We start from the raw sequence: 10056 nt of genomic DNA, 5'->3' as shown, positions 1-10056 counted from the left end.
TGTCTCATTGATAGCCACATGTAGTAAATATATGAATGGGGACATGTTATTGGTCGTAACCCCACACTCTTCCGACAGTCCCAACCAATGAGGCTGAGGAACGGCAGCGCTACCGGCATCAATGGAAGAGTGAGGACAGACAGCGCTTCCTCCAGGAGAGACTAGAACTGTTTCTGTCCGTGATAACCGGGCTCGTGTTGGGGTTTGTCACTCATGGCTTCTCAGGTGTCATATCTGGGGGCTTGACTGGTGCAGGCATATGGTTTGTGACGGGCCTCTTCAGACACTGGTACGGACCATGAGTGAGGGTGGGTTTGCTCCCTTTGAATCAGAAACAATTTTGAGGGGGTGGTTATTAAATATGACATTAAGCAGGTTTACTAACACATTAGTCCAGCACATGGTTTGGGGTAAAAAATAAAATTAGAATAATAAGCACATAGTGGGTACTTCATGAATAATTAAAACACACAATGAGCATAAGCATGTTTGAGTGTCTAAGGACTTTGTTTCCTGTTAACACTACTGAAGCACTTGGCCAGATGAATTAATTAAATCAATCAATAAATAAAGCAATTAACAAACAGCATTGATTTCTGCACTAATTCTCTCGAACAATGTATTTCTGTGTCTTATCCCTAGGTCGGCAGTGAGAGCAGCACCGACATAATCCAATCAAACCTTCTGCACTATCGCAACCGTCAGGAGATCTTCGTCTAAACATTTTAATAGCACCAAGTACCAAGTGCAGACACACCCTACAATTCAAACACAACACAACAGAAGAGAACTGACCAATAATCAAAATAAACAGAACAGAATCAAAAAATCTTCATGAGATAGCCTACACACAATTACTGTGTGAGATTTAACTGTTCAAAGGTAAGATCAAAGGCAGTCAAATAAATGTACACAAATAAATGTGGAAAACCTCTGTCTGTTACTGGTTCTGTTGCCGTGATACTTTCTGTTACTGGTTCTGTTGCCGTGATACTGTCTGTTACTGGTTCTGTTGCCGTGTTACTGTCTGTTACTAGTTATGTTGCCGTGGCAGTGCCACACATCTCTGTCCGATTCTGAACCGGGCCATCAGTCCGAGGTGTCCAATGGTAACAAATGACCGATCCATCTGATGTTTTAACAGGCAGTGACAACCATTCTTGGGTTACTTTTAGGCAGTGGTCAGTCAAACGTGAGGCAAATTCACAATTTGTCAAAGAGTGCACACCCCAAAATACGTTACTGCTACTGAAAAAAACTCTGTAAAGATTTGCTGTGCGTCATGTCATGCCACTAACCAGACTCAGTTTAGACTGAGGAAGATAAATTATATTATTCCCATATAATGTATAATTAAGCAATATAGTACGAGTGCGAGTGGCGCAGGCAACAACACCCGTGGGAATATCCCTTACCTACCCCACTCGCACGAGTACTATATTGCTTTTATAAAACAATTTTATAGTCAACCAATTCACATTTAAACACGAAGTTATTGATTAAAAAATGTTTATTTCGCCCTTGTTTCTCCGCAACAAAAAAATAGTTCCATTGTCAACGTCTTTTGGAATTATAAGAACTTTGAATTAACGGTTATCCTTAATTGTATCAACATGCTATAGAATGTTTCATCGCGGAGTGATTTATTATTAGCTGTGAAAAGACCGAGTTGGGATGTCCTGGGATATTCCAACTCATGGAACGTCTCTCGTCCAATCAGAAACAGCTAAATAATTCAATAGAACCCAATTGTTTCATAATATATAATATTTATAATGTAATGTGATGTGTGTTAAAGGCCTCTACATATGGCATTCCATCAGTCTCTCTTTAGCTTTGTTTGAACCTGGTAGCATTTATAAATATTAGCTTGCCTTCTACGTCCACAATTCCCTGTACAGAAATCAGTATTGAAACACTTTTCGTACTCCGCTTGGAATCTTTTATCTTTATATGAAATATCACTTGTTTGTCTCATTTTAAAGACACCATATCATGAGATAGTTTATTTTAGAACAGAGTTTGCTTCAAACAACTTTCTCACACTTCTGTGTGTCTATGCATACCAGTCTAAAGAACCCTTACATCAGTATAATAATCAGAATCAGAATCAGAATCAAATCGTGTTTATTGGCCAAGTTAGTTTACACATACAAGGAGTTTGACTCCGGGTTTAGTGGCTCTCAATGTATAATAACTATGAACACTTTGACATAGTTACTTGAAAAAAAAAATTGGGGAAAATGCATAACCCAAACCCACAGTAGAGTATATTTGGCCAAGAACCAATAGGGAGCTCAATGATATTACTGGACATGAGGCAACAGGGACAGAGCAAATTGCCTCTAGTGGTGCAGTTCAGGTGAAACACCACTAGGTGGAGCTTGCATGTCATTACAGAGAAGGTTTCTACATGAGCAGCAGTCCTGACAAGTGTAAAAAAAAAGACAAATAGATATATGTTGGAATAATAGGAAAGCTAAATGAATAATATTTGTATTTGTGTTCTATTGCTTGTGAATACACTCAGTGACACAATCCTCCTTCATAAGGCTAGGCATCCTTGTTCCCAACAAGTGTTACAGATATATTGGCTTTTCCCACTGAAAGAGCCTGTCTAATAGAGTGTGATTAGTCTAATAGAGTGTGGTTAAGTACAGTATTTCTCAGAGCTTTATTCGGTCAAAGGGGAATCATCCCTGCAAGTTATTTATACAAGAAACCTAATGCTACCACACCCAGAACTGCTGCACCAAGTGGAGGATATACATAGACAAGATAAATCCCACAAACTGTTCCAATACCTGCTCCAACTTTCTCCAACAATTCTTTTTGTTTTTTCTTCTCTTCAATTTTATTGCGCTCGTCTTCTCTGATCTTACTCTCATACTCCTGTCTTTTCTTCTCCTCCTCCTGTCTTTTCCTCTCTTCCTCTTCTCTAATCTTTATCTGAGCCTCCTGGTACATCTTGTTTGTGTAGTGTTCTCCATCATTCTTCTCCAACATGGCTTCAATCTTCTCCAGCAGCTCTTCCACTTGAGTCTGGTTATCCCTCTCTAAATTATTAAAGGAGTGATATCCTCCTCCACAACTGTCTATCAGGTTCTGAATGTCTTTATTGAAGTTGTGTTCCACTGATTTCCCCTTCAGCTGATCAACATGAGTGAACAGTACCATGGTGAACTCTGCCGCTCTCTTGCCAAAGTTCTCCTGGATCCACTTCACTGCATTCCTCTCCTCCTCTGTGAATCTCACAGCTAATCTGATCACCAGCAGGAAGACGTGAGGCCCAGGAACAGACATGTTGACACACCTCTCTATCTCACTTTTCAGCTCATTTGGTGTCTTAGATGTATCAAACAGTCCTGGGGTATCAACCAGTGTGATCTGCCTCCCAAACACCCATCCACTCTCCTTAAGAGAATCTGAAGTCACCGAGTCAAAAGTTGAATCTTCTTTAAAGACCACTTTCCCCAGGATGGTGTTTCCTGTTGCACTCTATCCAGCTCCACTCTTCCCCAGCAGCACAATCCTCAACATCAACCCTGTGGGGAAACATTCAGAAACAGTTTGTGTGTGTGTGTGTGTGTGTGTGTGTGTGTGTGTGTGTGTGTGTGTGTGTAGACTTGGAGGCTAGGAGTTTGATTGCTAAAGAGTGTCCTTACAGGTATTAGCTTGTAGGTATAAAATCTGTTTCTACTGACTATACATCAGTAAGGCCAAACCCAAACTAGCATTAGCTAAAAGTTTTGCTAGTTCAATGCCGTTTTAAACCCAGGAAATGAAATTGTCTGTGTAAATAACATCCGTACAGCTACATAAATAACATATGACACATTATGTACTTTTTTTCTATCCCTGTAAATGTGGATAAACACCATATCATCTGTTATTATGAGTTTAATTTCTGAGGAAGGTAGGTGACTAATGCTCAATACATCCATTCAGTGGCTCAACAGGTGAATCAAGAAGGCTCATGATACATTAGCACAATAAGTATTTGATCTTCAACATATTTCTCATTCATTCAGAGAGTGGGAGAGAGGAAAGGAGAGGGAGAGAGAGAATGAAAGAGGTAAGGAGAGAGAGAGAGAAGGAGAGAAAGGGAGAGAGGAAAGGAGAGAGAGAGGGAGAGGGAGAAAATGAGAGAGAGAGAAGAAGAGAGAGGGAGAGAGGAAAGGAGAGAGCGGGAGAGAGGAAAGGAGAGGGAGAGAGAGGGGAAAGGAAAGGAGAGGATGAGAGAGAGGGAGAAAGGAAAGGAGAGAGAGAGAAAGAGAGAGGGAGAGAGAGAGGAAAGGAGAGGACAGAGAAGGAGAGAGGAAAGGAGAGAGAGAGAGAAGGAGAGAGGAAATGAAAGAGAGAGAGGGGAGGAAAGGCGATAGAGAGAGAGAGAGATACATACAAGGCAAAAAGGAAACAATACAAATATCAGAATTAAAAAAAAATTCTGTCTCACGTGATAATGGAATTCCTGCAGATAACAGAGGCATTGTCCACAAGATCAAACAGATTCCAAAGTGTTTCATCTTGTCAAGTCTGTTCAGCTCTTGTGAAACGAGACCAGACTGTTCAGAAAGTTCAGACAGACTCACTGTTGAAACAAACAAACTGCTCGTCAGTGAGAGACTGATCTACCTGACAGATCATATCATCCCATTCAGTTCCATACACGTTATCTGTACATCCCTTACCCTCATTAGTCCCATAGACAACACAATAAGTGGCATTAACATATACATACCACCAACACCAAGTTAATCCAATGCACCCAAAGCCATATATTACAATATTTACACACACAACGTACAAAACACAATATTATTAACATACATACATAACAAACTGAACATCCAACACCCCTCAAGACAAATCCCTTCCCCCTCCCCTGTGGCAGGTGGAGAGATACTGCTCCTCAGTGGTGCGCACTTCCACATATGACCAGCAGGACGGGAGTGATGAATGAGAAAGTGTGAGTAACAGTATGTGTGAAGTAACCAGGGTTTTATATGGGAACAGGGAGTAAATGGGACAAGACATAGTCGGTACCACACTACATGTCATGGAAGGTGAACATAATAAACAGGTGAACAGTGACAATTGCGTGTGTGTTTTCTGTGATACCGCAGGAAAACTGTGTTACAACCATGTAATGGCGTCAGCACCTGAACTCACACCAACCCTCACTTAGTTAAAATGTCCATAGCAGTATGGAAAGGATGGTTAACTGAATATATGGGCATGAATTATCCAGTCTATGGACGGACAGATGAGCGTGTGTGTGCGTGACTGTTCAAGGTCTCTCTCTCTCTCTGTCCAATATATGGACAGAGAGAGAGAGAAAGAGAGAGATAGAGAGAGATTGTGTGGGTGGGTGGGTGGGTGTGTGGGCGTGAGTGTTCAAAGTCTGTTCAAAGTCTCTCTCCTGAGTCATCGATTCTGACTCTATTCTGGCAGGAGTGTGAAGCAGAGAGAATGGGGAATTTTCACCTTTGACTTTTACAGCCTTTGAATCAAATGCGTTTTGCAAAACATTACACACATAGTTCACTTTCTTAGACACAGTGATCAGACCTTGGACACTTGTGTGCCTTTTCAGGCACTGTCCCTCAAAATGAGACACATATATACCAGCTCAGAGGGAGGACACTGGTTGTGATGTTGACGTGTTTTGGCAGGACTTCAATAGCAGGCTGGGTACGATCACACAGCCTCTTTTTATATAATAATGTAAAAAGGGTCAAGTTTGTTTTTCTATACTTCTTACGTAGCCTACTATAAAATATTGTGTGTGATGTGTTTCCATACTGAACACTTTGAAATTCTGTTTTGGTAATACACTTGACTGTAAACCATATGAGTATAAATGAACATGGACGTTGGGACAGAACGCTTTTTTGTCAAATAGCCTAGGCGAAGACAAATTTGGGACTTTCACCCTCGAAAACATCTATTGGGGGAACTTTGGACGTGAGGGGGAACTTTCCACTCTATGTAGGCTAATTTCAAGCGTTATATTCCCATAACCAAATAGATGAGAAAAAAACGAAACTCAGAATTGGACAAATTATCTCATGCAATAGCGTTAACTATTTCTCTTGAACGTTGTTAAACATTAGACAAACATTAGACCAATGTTTTGATCAGCCGGTCCTAGACTGTAATTTGTTTACCGTGTGCATCTTTATACACCAGGTAGACATAGTCGTGATAATATAATATAGTTTGTATCATTTCACGTCGGCCTATAGACCAACAAATAGTCATAAATATAAACTGTCTAATCTTTTGAAATATTCACACTCTCTATCGTTTTCCCAGTGGCCTTGTAATTTAAGTTCATTTCCAGTATTTCTTTGCTCCAATGTAGTCCTGCTTTTCAGCACTTCATAAAACCATATCACAAATCATACTTTGTCAAATTTTTTCCTTAAAACTCATGTGTTGAGCTTTTGAGACGCAGATGTTTCTAATTACTGTTAAGAGGCGTCATACAATTCCACACCACACGTGATTTTCGGTGACTAACACTTCAGGATGTTTCACAAGTAGACAATGCGATAACTGACGCTTTTGTAATCACAAGTGCCTCCCTGTGATGCCTGTAAATGACCTGATTTGTAATCTGTGTTGTAACAGACTTGTCTTTGAAAGTAAGAAGACAAATAGGCAGCAATGCCTAATCGAGATAGCCCTCACAAGAGACCATTGGCATTACAGAATAATCCATAATCCCACATGTATTCCCTTATTACCTGGTTATACTGGTTACCTGAAAGATCGAACACAATATAAAGGGTTTAGAGTCTAATTGGTCGAACATAAGATACAATAACCCAAAGATACATACTTTAGCGAAGACGGCAACTCCTAGGCTCTCCCTTTGGCTTCTTTGCTGTTATTGAACTGTCCAGGTTAGCCAAACCAACAGATCTTTTGCTGTGCTTGTTAATGATTAACAGCAGTTACCTTACTGTGACGGCACTTGCAGACAACTAGTGCAACCAAGGATGCTTCACCTGATTGGAGGAAGAAGGGCAGGTATGCAGACCACTCCCTAACTAACGTGTTCTGGTAGCACAATTACAAAGTGAAGGGCAAAGGGTGACATAGCATCTGAAAGACAATTCTGAATAAGTCACCAACATCCCAGCAGCCCATTCAGACAGACACCGATTGTGTCCTTGATAAGATCCCTGTCAACTAAGATACATTTTTCCTTGTGCCTCATGCGTGTGTTGTGCTGTGCCCCTATGTTTCCCCCTGTTTGTTTATTTCGTCATGTGCTTGTTGTGTTTGTGTTGTCAGACCATGTGCGTTCTGTCTTTGTCCAGAGACTCCTCCCTCTCCTGCCCTCTGCTGCTTCCCGGTCTTTTTCTCCCCCACCTGTTCCAAATCATCACCCTGGTTGTTTGCCTGATTTGTTTCTCCTGTGTTGTTACAGTTTTTCTCGATTGATTACATTCAAAAACTGGAACTTATGGCACAATGACCACAACCTGTAACTCATGTGCCAACTCCCTAAACCAATTCTGCTAAACTATAAGCACAATTATGTGCTTTAGACACAGATTTCAATTGTTAACCGCACTTTCTTCAACTCACAACACACAATTATCTGCTTTAGACACAAATTTCAATTGTTAACCACACTTTCTTCAAAACACTAAACACCATCCTCTCTACTTTGCACACTTCATCAATGCCAAAACCTCCTTGTGTTCAGACAGAACACACTGCTATTCAATTGGCAAAACTTCCATTTCAAAGGCTGTTGTGCAATTTGAAATCAAAGCTTTAGCAATATGATGGCCACAGGTTAGCTCCTGGTTTGGAGAACAATTGATGGCAACATTGAAGTGAGAGGTGATCAGAAAGGCAGAGGAGTGAGAGTAAGAGGAGGAGGAGGAGGAGGAGGAAGAGGATGAAGAGAAAGAGCAAGAAAGAGAGCCATTATCTCTGATGAGATTCGGGCCACTGTGGTCAACCATATGGTCAACCATGGTTTGACCATGCAGGAGGCTGGCCAGAGGGTTCAACCAAATATAAGCCGCTTCTCAGTTGCATCCATTCTCTGGACATTCAGAAGAGGGAATAGGTAAGAAACACTACTATGACAGGAAAACACTAGTTTGAATGCCTTATCAGGAGCATAGTATTCTTGTATTTTCCATTGTACTGTATCTGTAAAATTACGTAAACAAATACAAAGTGCAACCATTGATGACCAAGACATATTCCTAAACATCAACACAGTGAGCCTAGCCACAGTGGACTGTGTTCTAAGGCGGAACACCTTGAGAATAAAGCAGGTGTACAGGGTGCCTTTTGTCAGAAACTCCGACAGTCAAACAGTTATGCTATGACTATGTGCAAGTAAGTCATATACATTTCCACAACTGATTGCGTCCTATCAGCACTGACACATTACTGTACTGTATTGCAATCCAATCCAATGTTACAGTTTTTCTCGATTGCTTACACACATGAAGCATGCCTCGTTTTCTCAAAACTCTAAACACAAATCCCTAAACCACTCAAACAAAAAGCAACAACATTCACAACACTGTGTAGGTCTATTTCTGATAGCACATTGTCAATATTGCCTTGAGCTAGAACAGGATGCAGTAGTTTTTTGTCCTTTTTTATTTTACATTTTTCTTTCTTTTTTTTGTTGACTGTACTGGCCTATATCCTATTGTTTGTTCTGTGCAAATCATTTACACATTCATTTGTGTTTGCTGTGATGTATAGGCTACAGCACTTTTGGAAAAAATAAAGAAATATTTTAGTTGCTACTGTATATTTGTGTGTTGTTTTATATTTGCGTAAAAAGATTATACAGTTATATTTTACTACAGGAGTAAGCGTATAGTAACATAATGTTCCTGATAAGGCCTTCATACTGGTGTTTTCCCATTTCATAGTAGTGTTTTCCATTGAGCACATCAGTGTTCAATCGATGCTTAGAATGTCTACTCATATAATGGGCTGTGTTTGTCATTAGAAAACAAAGTACCCTTTTGAGGTGACATAACACTGTTTTGAAAGCAAAGTTGCCTTTTGCAGGATGTATAAAGGGTTTTGCATTTTGTGTGAGTGGTTTTGGGATTTGTGTTTAGAGTTTTGAGGAAACGAGGCATGCTTTCAAAAATTGTGTTTTAGCAATTGAGAAAAACTGTAATTCCCCTTGTTTGTTTCACTTGTGTCTCTGTTCCCCCTTCTATTTAAGTTCAGTCTTTCTGTAGTCCCCTGTCGGATTGTTATCGTTTGTCTGTGAGAAGCTGCACCAGTATCCTGCATTTTTCGAGTTCCGTGTACCTGGTATCGTATTGGATTTTCAGATTTTAGATCTTCTGTGGTTTTTCCATTTTTTTTATTCTGTTTTGCCTTTTTGGATCCTTTGCGTGGTTCCCTTTTTGAAATAAATAAATCCACAAGTGTTTGTTGCACTTTGATCTGCGATTGGGTCCTTACTGTGAGAAAGCCTAACAATCCTAGTCTGCAAATTGATGCTTTCACTCATAATTTAACCCTCATGTTGTCTTGGGCTCAAAATGACCCGGCCAATGTGATTAACAGCAGAAAAAAAACCCTAAATTATATTTTTTCAACTTGAAATTGGATTTTTTTTCCTAGATTGACTCCAACATTAGAAAAAGTGAAATGTTGCCTTTATTCATATTTCCTTGTAAGCTGTACAAAAAAAGTACTAATATTCTCTTCACGTTAAAATGACCCGACAGTCAAAATTATGATCAAATAATTATGATCAGAGTTAGTTACACACCGCAAAAATGGTGATTGTGGTGAATGACAACTTGTTTCTTCAGGCAAGATAGATTTGGTGTTTAAAATGTGTTTTATTTTATTTTGGGGGTTTAGTGAAGGCTGGTCATTTTGACCCGGGTGGACATGAGGTGTTTACAGAATGTGAAGACAACAGGAGGGTTAATGCACTTCTCAATCAGAGTACTGTAAGTTCTCAATTATATTTATCCTGTGCTTGTTAATGATAACAGCAGTTACTGCCCATCTTTGCTAGATACACACACACAC

General features: G+C 40.0%; 1 pseudogene; it reads right to left on the bottom strand.

The window, feature by feature from the left end:
• Positions 1-2409: 2409 nt before the first annotated feature.
• Positions 2410-3540, bottom strand: LOC105890833 (annotated as a pseudogene).
• Positions 3541-10056: the final 6516 nt, after the last annotated feature.

This window comes from Clupea harengus, unplaced genomic scaffold (genome assembly GCF_900700415.2).
Source record: "Clupea harengus unplaced genomic scaffold, Ch_v2.0.2, whole genome shotgun sequence".
Taxonomy (NCBI): domain Eukaryota; kingdom Metazoa; phylum Chordata; class Actinopteri; order Clupeiformes; family Clupeidae; genus Clupea; species Clupea harengus.
This window is presented reverse-complemented; position numbering and strand designations above follow the sequence as displayed.